General features: G+C 48.2%; 1 protein-coding gene across 2 annotated transcripts in view; it reads left to right on the forward strand.

Annotated features, from left to right (window-relative positions):
- TLR5 (toll like receptor 5) overlaps nucleotides 1–16,026 on the forward strand; it is a 196,626-nt gene that overhangs the window by 172,449 nt on the left and 8,151 nt on the right. The gene's annotated exons all lie outside the window — the stretch shown is intronic.

Here is a 16,026-nt window from a genome sequence, read left to right on the forward strand (position 1 = left end):
GAGTACCAAAGAGGTATGGTCTCAGCTTCTTCAGGGACCAAACCACAGCAAAGGCATCCCTCTCAATGGCACTCCAACGCTGCTCCCTGGGGAGTAACCTCCTGCTAATGAAAGCAACAGGCTGGTCAAGGCCATCATCATTTGTTTGGTACAAAACTGCCCCTATCCCATGTTCAGAGGCATCTGTCTGCACAATGAATTGCTTGGAGTAATCTGGAGCTTTTAGAACTGGTGCTGTGCACATAGCTTGTTTCAGGGTGTCAAAGGCCTGTTGGCATTCTACAGTCCAGTTTACCTTCTTGGGCATTTTCATGGAGGTGAGCTCTGTGAGGGCTGTCACAATGGATCCATATCCCTTCACAAACCTCCTATAGTACCCAGTCAAGCCAAGGAATGCCCTGACTTGAGTCTGGGTTTTTGGAGCTGCCTAGTCCAGAATAGTCTGGATCTTAGGCTGGAGTGGCTGAACTTGGCCTCCACCTACAAGGTGTCCCAAGTAAACCACAGTTCCCTGCCCTATCTGGCATTTGGATGCCTTGATAGAGAGGCCTGCTGATTGCAGAGCCTTCAAAACCTTCTTCAGGTGGACCAGGTGATCCTGCCAGTTGGAGCTAAATACGGCAATATCATCAAGATAAGCTGCACTAAAGGACTCCAAACCAGCAAGGACTTGATTCACCAACCTTTGGAAGGTGGCAGGGGCATTCTTTAAACCAAAGGGCATAATAGTGAACTGATAATGCCCATCAGGTGTGGAGAATGCTATCTTTTCTTTTGCTCCAGGTGCCATTTTGATTTGCCAGTACCCTGCTGTTAAGTCAAAGGTACTTAAGAATTTGGCAGCACCTAATTTATCAATCAGTTCATCAGCTCTAGGAATGGGATGGGCATCTGTCTTGGTGACAGAATTAAGTCCTCTGTAGTCCACACAAAACCTCATCTCTCTCTTTTCATCTTTGGTGTGAGGTTTGGGGACTAAGACCACTGGGCTAGCCCAGGGGCTGTCAGAGTGCTCAATTACTCCCAATTCCAGCATCTTGTGGACTTCCACCTTGATGCTTTCCTTAACTTGGTCAGACTGTCTGAATATTTTGTTTTTGACAGGCATGCTGTCTCCTGTGTCCACATCATGGGTACACAGGTGTGTCTGACCAGGGGTTAGGGAAAAGAGCTCAGCAAACTGCTGCAGGACGTTCCTACAGTCAGATTGCTGTTGGCTAGAGAGGGTGTCTGAATAGATCACTCCATCCACTGAGCCATCTTTAGGGTCTGATGAGAGGAGGTCAGGGAGAGGTTCACTCTCAGCTTCCTGGTCCTCATCTGTTACCATCAACAGATTTACATCAGCCCTGTCGTGGAAGAGCTTTAGGCAGTTCACATGGATCACCCTCTTGGGGCTCCTGCTAGTGCCTAGGTCCACCAAGTAGGTGACCTGACTCTTCTTTTCTAGCACTGGGTAAGGGCCACTCCATTTGTCCTGAAGTGCCCTGGGAGCCACAGCCTCCAAAACCCAGACTTTCTTCCCTGGTTGAAATTCAACCATTGCAGCCTTTTGGTCATACCAAAACTTCTGGAGCTGTTGGCTGGCCGCAAGGTTTTTGCTTGCCTTTTCAATGTATTCTGCCATCCTTGAGCGAAGGCCAAGTACATAGTCCACTATGTCTTGTTTAGGCTCATGAAGAGGTCTCTCCCAGCCTTCTTTAACAAGAGCTAATGGTCCCCTTACAGGGTGGCCAAACAGAAGTTCAAAGGGTGAGAACCCTACTCCCTTCTGAGGCACCTCTCTGTAAGCGAAAAGCAGACATGGCAAGAGGACATCCCATCTCCTTTTGAGTTTTTCTGGGAGCCCCATGATCATGCCCTTTAATGTCTTGTTGAATCTCTCAACAAGGCCATTAGTTTGTAGATGATACGGTGTAGTGAATTTATAAGTCACTCCACACTCATTCCACATGTGTTTCAGGTAGGCTGACATGAAGTTGGTACCTCTGTCAGACACCACCTCCTTAGGGAAGCCCACTCTGGTAAAGATACCAATGAGGGCCTTGGCTACTACAGGGGCAGTAGTCGACCTAAGGGGAATAGCTTCAGGATACCTAGTAGCAATTATCCACTACTACTAGGATGTACATATTTCCTGAGGCTGTGGGAGGTTCAAGTGGACCCACTATGTCCACACCCACTCTTTCAAAGGGAACCCCCACCACTGGAAGTGGAATGAGGGGGGCCTTTGGATGTCCACCTGTCTTACCACTGGCTTGACAGCTGGTACAGGAGACACAAAACTCCTTAACTTTCTGGGACATGTTGGGCCAATAGAAGTGGTTGACTAACCTCTCCCACGTCTTGGTTTGTCCCAAATGCCCAGCAAGGGGAATATCATGGGCTAAGGTCAGAATAAACTCTCTGAACTCCTGAGGCACTATCACTCTCCTAGTGGCACCAGGTTTGGGATCTCTTGCCTCAGTGTACAGGAGTCCATCTTCCCAATAGACCCTATGTGTTCCAGTTTTCTTGCCATTGGACTCTTCAGCAGCTTGCTTCCTAAGGCCTTCAAGAGAGGGACAGGTTTCTTGCCCCTTACACAACTGATCCCTTGAGGGTCCCCCTGGGTCTAAGAGCTCAACCTTATAAGGTTCCAACTCCATAGGCTCAGTTCCCTCAGAGGGAAGAACTTCTTCCTGAGAAGAGAGGTTCTCTTTTTGTTGTTGTGGTGCAGCTGGTTTCCCAGCTGGCTTTCCTTTTTTCTTGGTAGGCTGGGCCCTTTTTCCAGACTCCAGCTCTACTTTTTCACCCTGTGCCTTGCACTGTGCCCTTGTCTTGACACACACCAGTTCAGGGATACCCAGCATGGCTGCATGGGTTTTCAGTTCTACCTCAGCCCATGCTGAGGACTCCAGGTCATTTCCAAGCAAACAGTCTACTGGGATATTTGAGGAGACCACCACCTGTTTCAGGCCATTGACCCCTCCCCACTCTAAAGTTACCGTAGCCATTGGATGTACTTTAGTTTGATTGTCAGCATTGGTGACTGGATAAGTTTGTCCAGTCAGGTATTGACCAGGGGAAACCAGTTTCTCTGTCACCATAGTGACACTGGCACCTGCATCCCTCAGGCCTTCTACACTTGTCCCATTAATTAAGAGCTGCTGCCTGTATTTTTGCATATTAGGCGGCCAGGTAGGCAGTGTGGCTAAATCCACCCCACCCTCAGAGACTAATGTAGCTTCAGTGTGACACCTTATTTGCTCTGGGCACACTGTTGATCCCACTTGGAGACTAGCCATTCCAGTGTTAGCTGGAGTGGAGTTAGAAGTGGTTGTTTTCTTGGTACAGGCCTTGTCTCCAGTTTGGTGTCCAGGCTGATTACAGCTACGACACCAGGCCTTCTTGGGATCAAAGTTTTTACCCTTGTACCCAAAATTGTTTTGTGAAGAGGCTCTGGGCCCACCCTCCTGTGCAGGGTTTTGGGGGCCTGTAGAAGACTCTTTACTATTTTTGTTTTTGGCTGTCTCACCACCCCTCCCCTGGCAAGGTTTTTTGACCCCTTTCTTTTGGTCACCCCCTGTGGAAGTCTTGGACACCCTAGTCTTGACACAATGGTCCGCCTTCTTTCCCAATTCTTGGGGAGAAATTGGTCCTAGGTCTACCAGATGCTGATGCAGTTTATCATTGAAACAATTACTTAATAGGTGTTCTTTCACAAATAAATTGTACAGCCCATCATAATTACTTACACCACTACCTTGAATCCAACCATCTAGTGTTTTTACTGAGTAGTCTACAAAGTCAACCCAGGTCTGGCTCGAGGATTTTTGAGCCCCCCTGAATCTAATCCTATACTCCTCAGTGGAGAATCCAAAGCCCTCAATCAGGGTACCCTTCATGAGGTCATAAGATTCTGCATCTTTTCCAGAGAGTGTGAGGAGTCTATCCCTACACTTTCCTGTGAACATTTCCCAAAGGAGAGCACCCCAGTGAGATTTGTTCACTTTTCTGGTTACACAAGCCCTCTCAAAAGCTGTGAACCATTTGGTGATGTCATCACCAGCTTCATATTTAGTCACAATCCCTTTAGGGATTTTTAACATGTCAGGAGAATCTCTGACCCTAGTTATGTTGCTGCCACCATTGATGGGTCCTAGGCCCATCTCTTGTCTTTCCCTTTCTATGGCTAGGATCTGTCTTTCCAAAGCCAATCTTTTGGCCATCCTGGCTAACTGGATGTCCTCTTCACTGGAGTTGTCTTCAGTGATTTCAGAGAAGTTGGTCCCTCCTGTGAGGGAAACAGCATCTCTGACTATTATGTTTGGAGACAGGGCTTGAGAGGCCCTGTTCTCCCTAGTTAGAACTGGTAGGTGGGAATTTTCCTCCAAGTCACTATCTTCATCCTCTGTGTTGCCATCCTCAGAGGGGTTGGCCTTTTCAAACTCTGCCAAAAGCTCCTGGAGCTGTAGTTTGGAAGGTCTGGGGCCCATTGCTATTTTCTTTATTTTACAGAGTGACCTTAGCTCCCTCATCTTAAGATGGAGGTAAGGGGTGGTGTCGAGTTCCACCACATTCACATCTGTACTAGACATTATGCTTCTAAAAGTTGAAATACTTTTTAAGAATCTAAGACTAGTTCTAGGTTCTAATTCAAACTTTCACAAAACTTTTAAACTCTAAAAGAAATGCTAACAGGGACTAACACAAGGCCCTAGCAGGACTTTTTAAGAATTTAGAAAAATAGTTCAAATTGCAAAAATCAATTTCTAATGACAATTTTTGGAATTTGTCGTGTGATCAGGTATTGGCTGAGTAGTCCAGCAAATGCAAAGTCTTGTACCCCACTGCTGATCCACCAATGTAGGAAGTTGGCTCTGTATATGCTATTTCAAAGTAAGGAATAGCATGTACAGAGTCCAAGGGTTCCCCTTAGAGGTAAGATAGTGGCAAAAAGAGATAATACTAATGCTCTATTTTGTGGTAGTGTGGTCGAGCAGTAGGCTTATCAAAGGAGTAGTGTTAAGCATTTGTTGTACATACACACAGGCAATAAATGAGGAACACACACTCAGAGACAATTCCAAGCCAATAGGTTTTTGTATAGAAAAATATCTTTTCTTAGTTTATTTTAAGAACCACAGGTTCAAATTCTACATGTAATATCTCATTTGAAAGGCATTGCAGGTAAGTACTCTAGGAACTTTGAATAATCACAATAGTATATACTTTTTACATAAAACACATTTAGCTGTTTTAAAAGTGGACACAGTGCAATTTTCACAGTTCCTGGGGAGGTAAAGTAATGTTAGTTCTTGCAGGTAAGTAAACCACCTACGGGGTTCAAATTGGGGTCCAAGGTAGCCCACCGTTGGGGGTTCAGAGCAACCCCAAAGTCACCACACCAGCAGCTCAGGGCCGGTCAGGTGCAGAGGTCAAAGAGGTGCCCAAAACACATAGGCTTCAATGGAGGTAAGGGGGTGCCCCGGTTCCAGTCTGCCAGCAGGTAAGTACCCGCGTCTTCGGAGGGCAGACCAGGGGGGTTTTGTAGGGCACCGGGGGGGACACAAGTCAGCACAAAAAGTACACCCTCAGCAGCGCGGGGGCGGCCGGGTGCAGTGTGCAAACACGCGTCGGGTTTCCAATGGTTTTCAATGAGAGACCAAGGGGTCTCTTCAGCGGTGCAGGCAGGCAAGGGGGGGGGCTCCTCAGGGTAGCCACCACCTGGGCAAGGGAGAGGGCCTCCTGGGGGTCACTCCTGCACTGGAGTTCCGATCCTTCAGGTCCTGGGGGCTGCGGGTGCAGGGTCTTTTCCAGGCGTCGGGATTTCAGAGTCAGGCAGTCGCGGTCAGGGGGAGCCTCGGGATTTCCTCTGCATGCGTTGCTGTGGGGGCTCAGGGGGGGCAACTTTGGTTACTCACAGTCTCGGAGTCGCCTGGGGGTCCTCCCTGTAGCGTTGTTTCTTCACCAGTCGAGTCGGGGTCGCCGGGTGCAGTGTTGCAAGTCTCACGCTTCTTGCGGGGATTGCAGGGGTCTTAAATCTGCTCCTCTGGATACAAAGTTGCAGTCTTTGTTGAACAGGGCCGCTGTTCTCGGGAGTTTCTTGGTCTCTTAGAAGCAGGGCAGTCCTCTGAGGATTCAGGGGTCGCTGGTCCTGGGGATAGCGTCGCTGGAGCAGTTTTCTTTGGAAGGCAGGAGACAGGCCGGTAGGACTGAGGCCAAAGCAGTTGGTGTCTTCTTTTCTTCTTCTGCAGGGGTTTTTCAGCTCAGCAGTCCTCTTCTTCTGTAAGTTGCAGGAATCTAAATTCTTAGGTTCAGGGAAGGCCTTAAATACTAAATTTAAGGGTGTGTTTAGGTCTGTGGGGTTAGTAGCCAATGGCTACTAGCCATGAGGGTGGGTACACCCTCTTTGTGCCTCCTCCCAAGGGGAGGGGGTCACAATCCTATCCCTATTGGGGGAATCCTCCATCTGCAAGATGGAGGATTTCTAAAAGTTAGAGTCACTTCAGGTCAGGACACCTTAGGGGCTGTCCTGACTGGCCAGTGACTCCTCCTTGTTATTCTCATTATTTCCTCCGGCCTTGCCGCCAAAAGTGGGGCCGTGGCTGGAGGGGGCGAGCAACTCCACTAGCTGGAGTGCCCTGTGGTGCTGGAACAAAGGGGGTGAGCCTTTGAGGCTCACCGCCAGGTGTTACAGCTCCTGCCTGGGGGAGGTGTTAGCATCTCCACCCAGTGCAGGCTTTGTTACTGGCCTCAGAGTGACAAAGGCACTCTCCCCATGGGGCCAGCAACATGTCTCGAGTGTGGCAGGCTGCTAAAACCAGTCAGCCTACACAGGTAGTTGGTTAAGGTTTCAGGGGGCACCTCTAAGGTGCCCTCTGGGGTGTATTTCACAATAAAATGTACACTGGCATCAGTGTGCATTTATTGTGCTGAGAAGTTTGATACCAAACTTCCCATTTTTCAGTGTAGCCATTATGGTGCTGTGGAGTTCGTGTTTGACAGACTCCCAGACCATATACTCTTATGGCTACCCTTCACTTACAATGTCTAAGGTTTGGCTTAGACACTGTAGGGGCACAGTGCTCATGCACTGGTGCCCTCACCTATGGTATAGTGCACCCTGCCTTAGGGCTGTAAGGCCTGCTAGAGGGGTGACTTATCTATACTGCATAGGCAGTGTGAGGTTTGCATGGCATCCTGAGGTGAGTGCCATGTCGACTTACTCGTTTTGTCCTCACCAGCACACACAAGCTGGCAAGCAGTGTGTCTGTGCTGAGTGAGGGGTCCCCAGGGTGGCATAAGATATGCTGCAGCCCTTAGAGACCTTCCCTGGCATCAGGGCCCTTGGTACCAGGGGTACCAGTTACAAGGGACTTACCTGGATGCCAGGGTGTGCCAATTGTGGATACAAAAGTACAGGTTAGGGAAAGAACACTGGTGCTGGGGCCTGGTTAGCAGGCCTCAGCACACGTTCAATTCAAAACATAGCATCAGCAAAGGCAAAAAGTCAGGGGGTAACCATGCCAAGGAGGCATTTCCTTACAGCCTCCATCACTCCTCTGGGCATTCAGATCATTGCACTGACAGTACTTCTGATAGTTTGCTGAACATATGCTGTACTCCTCTAATGCGTGTCAATTAACGCTCCTGAAAAATCTGTACACTTGGCACAATTTCAGAGTTTGCAAGTGATCTCCTTGTGGGAATAGCCACAGATTCAACCTTCTTAAATCCAGTTTTTTCTTGCACAGAGTCCTATTTTTACTACTGTTTCTGATGTACCCACTGAAAGCTTCAGGTAGTTTGCACCTCAGGATGGTGCCCTTTTTCACCTTTAGATGCAAGCATAGTGTCTTGAGCTCTACAGACTGTTGAATGGAGTGTCGTAGTTGGACTCTCGCTCCTAGCGAGACTTCTGGTTTTGGGGTGGCAGCACTTTTGTTTGTAGGCGACTGAGTCACTCCTGCAACAAGTTGCAACTGTCGGCCCAAACCTCCCAGCTCACAAGCTTTACCTCACCAAAAACCTAAACAGTAAAATAAAAGGTGATTTCTGGTAGCCTTACGCATGGGCTCTAGATGTGACTTCTCAGGGGAGTTGTGACGGAACGCAAGCTACCCTTTTCTCTCATTAGCAATAAGTCTCAGTCACACTCAGGCAATGAAAGTGCAATGAAGGGGATGCAGGAGAGTTTTCAATATAGTTATTGAAAATAATGCAATGTACGATAAAATGCATGAGCTGCAATGATTACAATAATAAGCAATAATAAAAGCAATATTGTGAAGGTGAGAGTTGTGAATATAAACCCCCGCAATCATACAATAAATATGACATATGTATTTCCTAGCAAAGAGACCCTAATCTCAATCCTAACGAGAGCTAGTACCATGTCCATGATGAAAATCAAAACATTTCTAATAAAATGCAAGAGAGTAAAGATTTAAAAGAAATAATTAAAAAATGAAATAAAACAGAGCATGCTAGGTGGGTAAGAGGTCACTGGGTGATGAGGGCAACAGGCCTGCAAGCCAAAGGCAAAGCTATCTGCCGTGCCCAAGGGGAAACTAAAATGGACTTACCACACCCTCCCCATTGCCGAAATAAGAATGCTAACTCACTAGCGAGGGTGCAATAGTCCAAATATAAAAGTGCACTGAACTACAATCTAGTTAAAATCCAAGCTAAAAACATGCAAAAGAGACATAATGTAAACCATGACAAGCAAGGCAGGCCAAAACAGGCAGCATCAATAAGGCAATTTGGTATCTTGTTTATATTTTGGAAAAACCCAATAGTCAAATTTGACAATTGGTGTGATCCTGGAGAAAGCCTCTGAAGTCATCAAATTAGAGTACACCGTGGCAAGTCTCCACATCAGCAGATGTCAGATCAGTCACAGGATTGGCAGAAGGATCCACGGAGCAGAAGTGCGCAGAAGCGGAAAGGACTGTGATGGCAGCACCATCCATTTTGCCAGACGTCGCTGGAGCCAAGTAGTTCACAAGCGGTGGCTCATAATTGGCCTCACAAATCAACCTCAGTCTTAAGGTGCATGACCGTGAATGAACCCCCATCAGGAACATTAACAGTTCCTTGTCCACAGGAGGTACTTGCCGCAATGCAAGACACACTGACAGTGTACACTCGAAAAGGCACTAGGTGCATTGAAAGACAGGTTGCTCAGAATCTCATAAATTCCATTCAAAAGTATATGAAATGGTGGACAAATCAAAGGGACAGTAGTACCATTCTGAAAGCATGCCAAGTTTGCGACCTCCTCATTACAAAAGCGGTGAAGGTACACCTAATTGCAAGTCATTGCTAAGAAAGACCTCTGTTTTGCCATTCAGAAATTTGAACTGAAAGGGCAACTCTCACTCTTCTTTAATAAAGCTATCTCCTAGCTGCTTGTATCAGTTTCAAACATTTTGTGAAGCGAAAGGTGGAAATTGGCAGATTAATAATGCCATGTATTAACCATACAATTGATGGTGTCTCTGCTACTGTGATAGGCAGCTTTTCGAACTTTTCAGTGTTAAGCATGGAGTAACTAGCGTCCTTTTTAGCCATTATCTGTTGTTCCCTGGACAAGTTAAAAGCAGCAAACAATTCACTACTGTTTAAATGCTTCCATGTGATGCAGCTATTTTTCTGAATCTGCAATGTCCAACCTTCTGACTTCTGTAGACCCCCCTTTTATCAATACTGGAACCCGGGGACCCCCAATGAATCATTATTGGAATTCGGGACCCCCCCCCCAACTGAGTCATTACTGAATGCTGGGGACATAGGGGGTCATTCCGACCCTGGCGGTCCATGACCGCCAGGGCCGGGGACCGCGGAAGCACCGCCAACAGGCTGGCGGTGCTTCCTGGGCCATTCTGACCACGGCGGTAAAGCCACGGTCAGAAAAGGGGAACCGGCGGTTTCCCGCCGGTTTTCCCCTGGCCCAGGGAATCCTCCATGGCGGCGCTGCTTGCAGCGCCGCCATGGGGATTCTGACCCCCTTCCCGCCGTCCTGTTCCTGGCGGTTTTTACCGCCAGGAACAGGATGGCGGGAACGGGTGTCGTGGGGCCCCTGGGGGCCCCTGCACTGCCCATGCCACTGGCATGGGCAGTGCAGGGGCCCCCTAACAGGGCCAAAGCAGACACTGAAAATCGCAACGGGTGCCACTGCACCCGTCGCACCCCTACAACTCCGCCGGCTCCATTCGGAGCCGGCTTCATTGTTGCAGGGGGTTTCCCGCTGGGCCGGCGGGCGGCCTTCTGGCGGTCGCCCGCCGGCCCAGTAGGAAAGCCAGAATGGCCGCCGCGGTCATTCGGCGGTTCCCGCCTGGCGGGCGGCTCCCGCCGCCCGCCGGGGTCAGAATGACCCCCTTAATCTGTTAATATTACTGAATTTTCTAAGCAGTCACGGACCCCCTCAGGAGGTTTCGCAGAGCCCCAGGGGTCCCCGGACCACAGGTTGGGAACCACTGGTTTAGAGTGGGGCTTTCTTGTACCTAGCAAGAAATCCTGCAAGTCTGCTTCCTCTGATAGGAGACTAAGATGTTCTTTAACTGTTGCTAAGGTGTTAGTGAGTAATCAGTGTTAGTGAGTAATCATTGTTGGCACAGTTTTCCCAGCGATTCCTTAAATTTGCGTTGCGAATGCCTTTCATAAATACTGAAAGGCATTTTTGCATTCGCAACGTTTGCAAATGGAAAAAGGCTTGATACATCTGGCCCCAAGTTCCTTATTCCTAAGGTGGCAACACTGGCGGATGAATTGTCATCTCAAAATTGTTGAAACTCCTGTAAGACAGTGAGATGTTCACTTATCTCAAAAGATGTGTCTGCCGCCACCTTACCAGAGCCATCTAGATCTGGGACATACATAAGTACCCCAAAGAGGACCTCATATGGAGGGCGTCCCCCCTAAGGACGGCCTTGGCAGAACATTCAGTGCTCTCTGGACCCCATATAGGTGATGAAGCCAACTGCGGCCTGAACCTAACACTCTAGCTGTTAAGGACTGCTTTAGATCACGATTCCTCCTCTCCACAACATAATTACCCTCAGGATAGTAGGGTGAGGAGTAATGGAGTTCAATACCCATCATTACCATGGTGTCCCTGAAAGCCCTAGAGGCAAAAACAGGGTCCTGGTCCGAATGGATTGCTGCAACTGCATATGTATCAGTGTTGGACCTGGCTCTTTTTACAACATCATCCCCACATTTCTTGCCTCCCTCCTCCTATTTTTTCTGACCCTTTTTGTTGATGTTAGGACTATGGACACTTTATCACTGCTGATCAGTGCTAAAGTGCATGTGCTTTCCCTTCTAAACTTGGTATGATTGGCTTACACCTAATTGGCACATTTTATTTACCCATAAGTTCCTTGTATAGTGGTATCCTTTATGCCCAGGGCCTATAAATTAAATGCTACTAATGGGCCTGCAGCGCAGCTTACCCCCACCTACTGAAGTAGCCGTTCAAACCTACCGCAGGGCCTGCATGCGCTGTTTCTGCCACAGGGACCTGGCATCTAAATTGACTTGCCAGGCCTGGAGCTCCTCTTTTACTTCATATAAGTCAACTCTAACGTAGGCCTCAGCTAGCCCTATGGGCAGGCTACTGTGCACGTAAAAGGTAGGACATATGTGTTTATGTACTACATGTCCTGGTAGTGACAAACAGCCTATTTAGTTTCTCACTACCGTGAGCGCTTCTCCTCTCATAGGATTGCATTGGAAATCCCCTAAACTATGTCTAAGTGGTATTGTCTGATCTATGAGAGGTGGCATTGACATGTTTGGTATGGTTGGAATGGTAGTGAGAAATGCTGCTTCCTGGTGTAGGTGGATTTTTTATTACCATTATAGAAATGCCACTTTTAGAAAGTGGGCATTTCTCTGTGCTTATTACTGGTGTTTTGCAGCTTGACTCCGATCCACGTCTGGGGTGGAGTGACAGCTGGGCTTTGTGCATACATCTCAGACATCCTGTACAAGGGAAAGATGGAGGTGTCACAAGAGTGCATCTGCATACTGAATGGTCTTCCTGGGCTGGGAGAGGTAGAGGCGGGCACACCTGCATTTGTAAAGGCTGCGCCCTGGCCTCAGACAAAGGGCTCGTTTCCCCTCTACTGATGTCTGGAGCCAGTGCTGGAAGAGCGAGGGTACATTCCTGGAACCGGTTAGTGCTAGTTGGAAACCCCTCTCCCCCTTTTGTGGAGGCTGCGCTAAATGAGTATAAGTACGGGGGGCTGGCTCCCACATTGTTAGAGCACTTTTGGACTTTGGACCGAACCTCTGCCAGAGGGACTGCCTAACTGCACAAAGGTCTCATCTGGACTTCTCTTCTTTTGTTGTTCTGCTGCCTGGTGTTTGCTGGGTGGCCTAAAGGGCTCATCTGGATTGCTTTTCTGTATGTTACCCTTCTGCTAGCCTTTCCTCTAACTCTAGACTGGCAAGGTTCTGTGGGGCAGCTAGAAGGAACCCCCAGGTGAACATCTTGTTGTGTGTGCTGGACTGTCTGCCCCTCTGTGTTCTTCCGGTGTCTCCCGAGGAGCCCAGCACGTGGGAAGCGTTACATCCTGCTCGTTATCCCCTGTTACAAAAACTAGCACAGGAGGAGTGCTCCACTTTTCACAGTTTCTGGCCCCTCATTCCTTTTTTCTTTGCCTTCTCCTTTCCCATTGGAAAGGTGCAGCACATGTAGAGTGCTGTACCCAACTTCGAGAGCACGTGAAGAGTGCTTGACGGTGCTCTTCAGCTTCTCTCCGCCCTCCCCCCCAGGGTGCTGGGAGGTGCCCCTGAGTATCCTTCTCTGAGGCTCCCCCATCGCAGGAGCAGTTGCGTGGAGCCCCACTGGACAGCGCGGACAAGCGCTACCTCGCTGGTGCCCCAGGGGCACGAGTCGGCATCCACTCTGGGAGCCTGTCACCACTGCGGCCCAAGACGCAGACAGAAGCATTGCCTTGCACTCATGGGCTGCCTAGCCCCGGCATGAGAGGATCCCCTGCCAGAGCCCCTTCTCTGCCAAAGACAGGAGGGGCGGATTCTGGGCTGGACGGGGTCCCAAGCCAGGAGGCTTGCCCTGCTCAGCCTGTTGTTGTAGGAGACGCGTGGTCTCCAACGACAGAGGGAGACGGAGCTGCCTGAAGCCACCCCTCCCTCCACTTACAATGCCACATTACCGAAGAGCCAAGGAAGGCTTCCCTGCGCCGGTGAGAGGAATGTACTGGTTGCAGGGGGCCTTGCTCAAGGAGGACCCAGGGTTACCTATGCGGGGAGACTAGTCTGTCTATCAATGGTACTATCTGTGGATACTACTGACATGCGTGCTTTATTCCCCCTCCCCCCCAGTTGCGCCTACCAGTACGGGGCATAGCTGGCACGGCTCGCCGAGCAGGAAGGAGACATCGACTGAGGCCCCATCCCTGCCGAGCCCCCTTTTTGTTTTCTTTGTTTTACCATATTTATGAGAGAAGGAGCGTAGAAGCTCCAAAGGGGACGGAGTGTGACCCAGCTACTGCAGTTCACAGAAAATAAGCCCAGCTGCACTGTGACTTTCATGTAGAAGGAGCCGTGCAGTGGTTACCTCTGTGCTCTAGTATTCTACCACCCGACATGTTTATGCCCTCATATATTGTGATCATTATTGTGTAACCTGACTGAGGATTATGTTACCCGCTGTTTGGCCCTGTAGGGAGGGACAGGTGTTCTTTCAGGGTCTAGCTTGCCAGCAGGGTGAGGGTGGGTAATGTTTTATAGCATCTGTGCCCTATGGTAACATTTTCCAGAAATGTGCATTCATGGTGATGTCTTGGCATTTCTTGTAGGGTGTTTATTATGATATGTGCATTTTCAGTGATATTCATGACCTGACTACTGCTTGTGATGCAGAATAGTAGTAACCTATGTGTTCACCTGACTACTGCTTACGTTCTCAGAGTACTAGTAACCTGTGTGATGTTCTGACAACTGCTTGTATAGCAGAGTATTACTGATACATGTCGTGCTTGTTCTAATGATGTTTTATGCAATACAGTTTATTGTTATATAACTTGTTGTGTTTCCTTTGTGGTGTATTTATTGTGTCACATGTGTTGTGTGTTGTGCAAACGCTTTACACATTGCCTCTGGGATAAGCCTGACTGCCCGTGCCAGGCTACCAAGGGGGTGAACAGGGGTTATCTTGGGTGTGTAACTCCCTTGCTCTGACTACCGTGGTGGTCCCTGTCTGGTTGGGGGGCCTACCCTAGCCAACCAGAAACCCAATTTCTAACAATCAGCAAGTCTTAAATAACAGTTCGAGTATCAGCCGACTGTCGTGGCCATACCCACAGGAATCTAGAACAAGAATCAACAGTGACTAAGATGTATTTGCATGCACCATCAGGTTTCAAGGGACAGCAATGGTCCAGGTACACACATTGCAGTGTCCTACTGGACACCAAGAGGGATGTCTGCGGAGGGTATTTGATGTTAGAGTCGTTTATTTACTGGCAAATGTCACAGCAAAGGACATATTGCTTGGTCTGTTTGTATAGACCTGGGCACCAGAAGCATTTCTGTAAGAGTGATATTGTGGCTGGTACACCAGCATGAGCAGAAGTGACACCCTCGTGCGCTGCTTTGATGAGATCTAATCCCTGGTCTTGGTTGGGAATTACTTGATCACCCACCCCAGGAATGTTTGCAAGGGCAACCTTCTATGCACTGATATGATAGGAATATTTTGTAGGATATGCTTTTGGAAGAGGCTTTTCCTCAGTCGAAGCTTTCACAGCAGCCCGAATCTCATTATCCAATCTCGTATGAGAACGAGTCACTGCAGCAACAGAAGCCGTAGCTACTGTGGATTTGGCAGCTTCATCTGCCAAAGTGTTTCCTACAGCGTGTACTCCTACACGTTGATGGCCCAGTGTATGTACTAAATGAGCATCTGGTAGCTTATCCTTTAGATCAGCCACCCTCCCTTATAGAGTCCAGTGTTTTATGGTTTTCCCTTTTGAGTCTCTGAACCCGTTCAACCGCCAATGATTACGATAATCATTGTAGGACTGGACACAATAATACGAATCACAAACAATCAATGTGAGTTGCACTGGATCCGTATGTTCCAGTGCCAAGATAAGAGCTTTAAGCTCAACCAACTGTGCTGTGCAGTCCCCTAAGATCTGCATGTAGATATGTTTAGGGAGGCATACACCATAGATCATCGCTGCGCAAGCCACTGAATATTGATGTTTTGTACTTCCTGCTGGTTGTGCTGAACCATCAGTGTAAATGAAAGTTTGATATCTGTCCTATGTTAGTAGGTGGGGGTACTCCTTTTCATATTGGAGGAACTCTTGTGTTTGAAGTTTGGGGTCAAAGATGTAATCAACATCAGTGGCAGTCAGGGAGGTTGCCCATTGAATCCAACGTGGATGTAATGCTTTGCATTAGGAATGCTTGGATTGATGACACCATCTAAGGCCGGCACCAGAGTAACAGCAATAATGTGTTTCCCTTGGACAAGTGGCCTCTCCTTAATGACAGCCATCTGTACAGCAGTCAGAATCTTTTCTGTGGGTGCAAAACGTTGTTCTGCGTTTGAGTACGAATGTGATTTGTATGCAATGGGTAGCGTGTCCCCTCATTAAAGGTGACATAGGTGTACCCAATGACACCAGCAATTATTCTGATGACCAAGTTTTGTTTTTTGTCATGTGTGTGTAAGTGTTTTGCTTCTAGCATGTCTTGTTGCAATCCTCTAAGGATACATGTGTGTTTTATTGGCCAATGTTTACATGAGAAATCTGGACGTATTAAATCATACAATGGTTTTATGAGTTGAGCATAATCTGGAATGTAAGTTCTGCAAAAGTTGAGGAAACTGAGTAATGACTGCAGTTTCTTTATTTATTTGGTGGTTGAAGCTGAGCGCATTTTTCTAGGAAGTGTGGGGACAGGCTCCTGCCTTCATTTCACAGCTCGTATCCCAAAAAACAAGGCACTGAGAAAGGCTATTTTAGTTTTTTTTAAATCACATTTGTAGCTAAG

This window comes from Pleurodeles waltl, chromosome 5, assembly GCF_031143425.1.
Source record: "Pleurodeles waltl isolate 20211129_DDA chromosome 5, aPleWal1.hap1.20221129, whole genome shotgun sequence".
Classification (NCBI taxonomy): Eukaryota; Metazoa; Chordata; class Amphibia; order Caudata; family Salamandridae; genus Pleurodeles; species Pleurodeles waltl.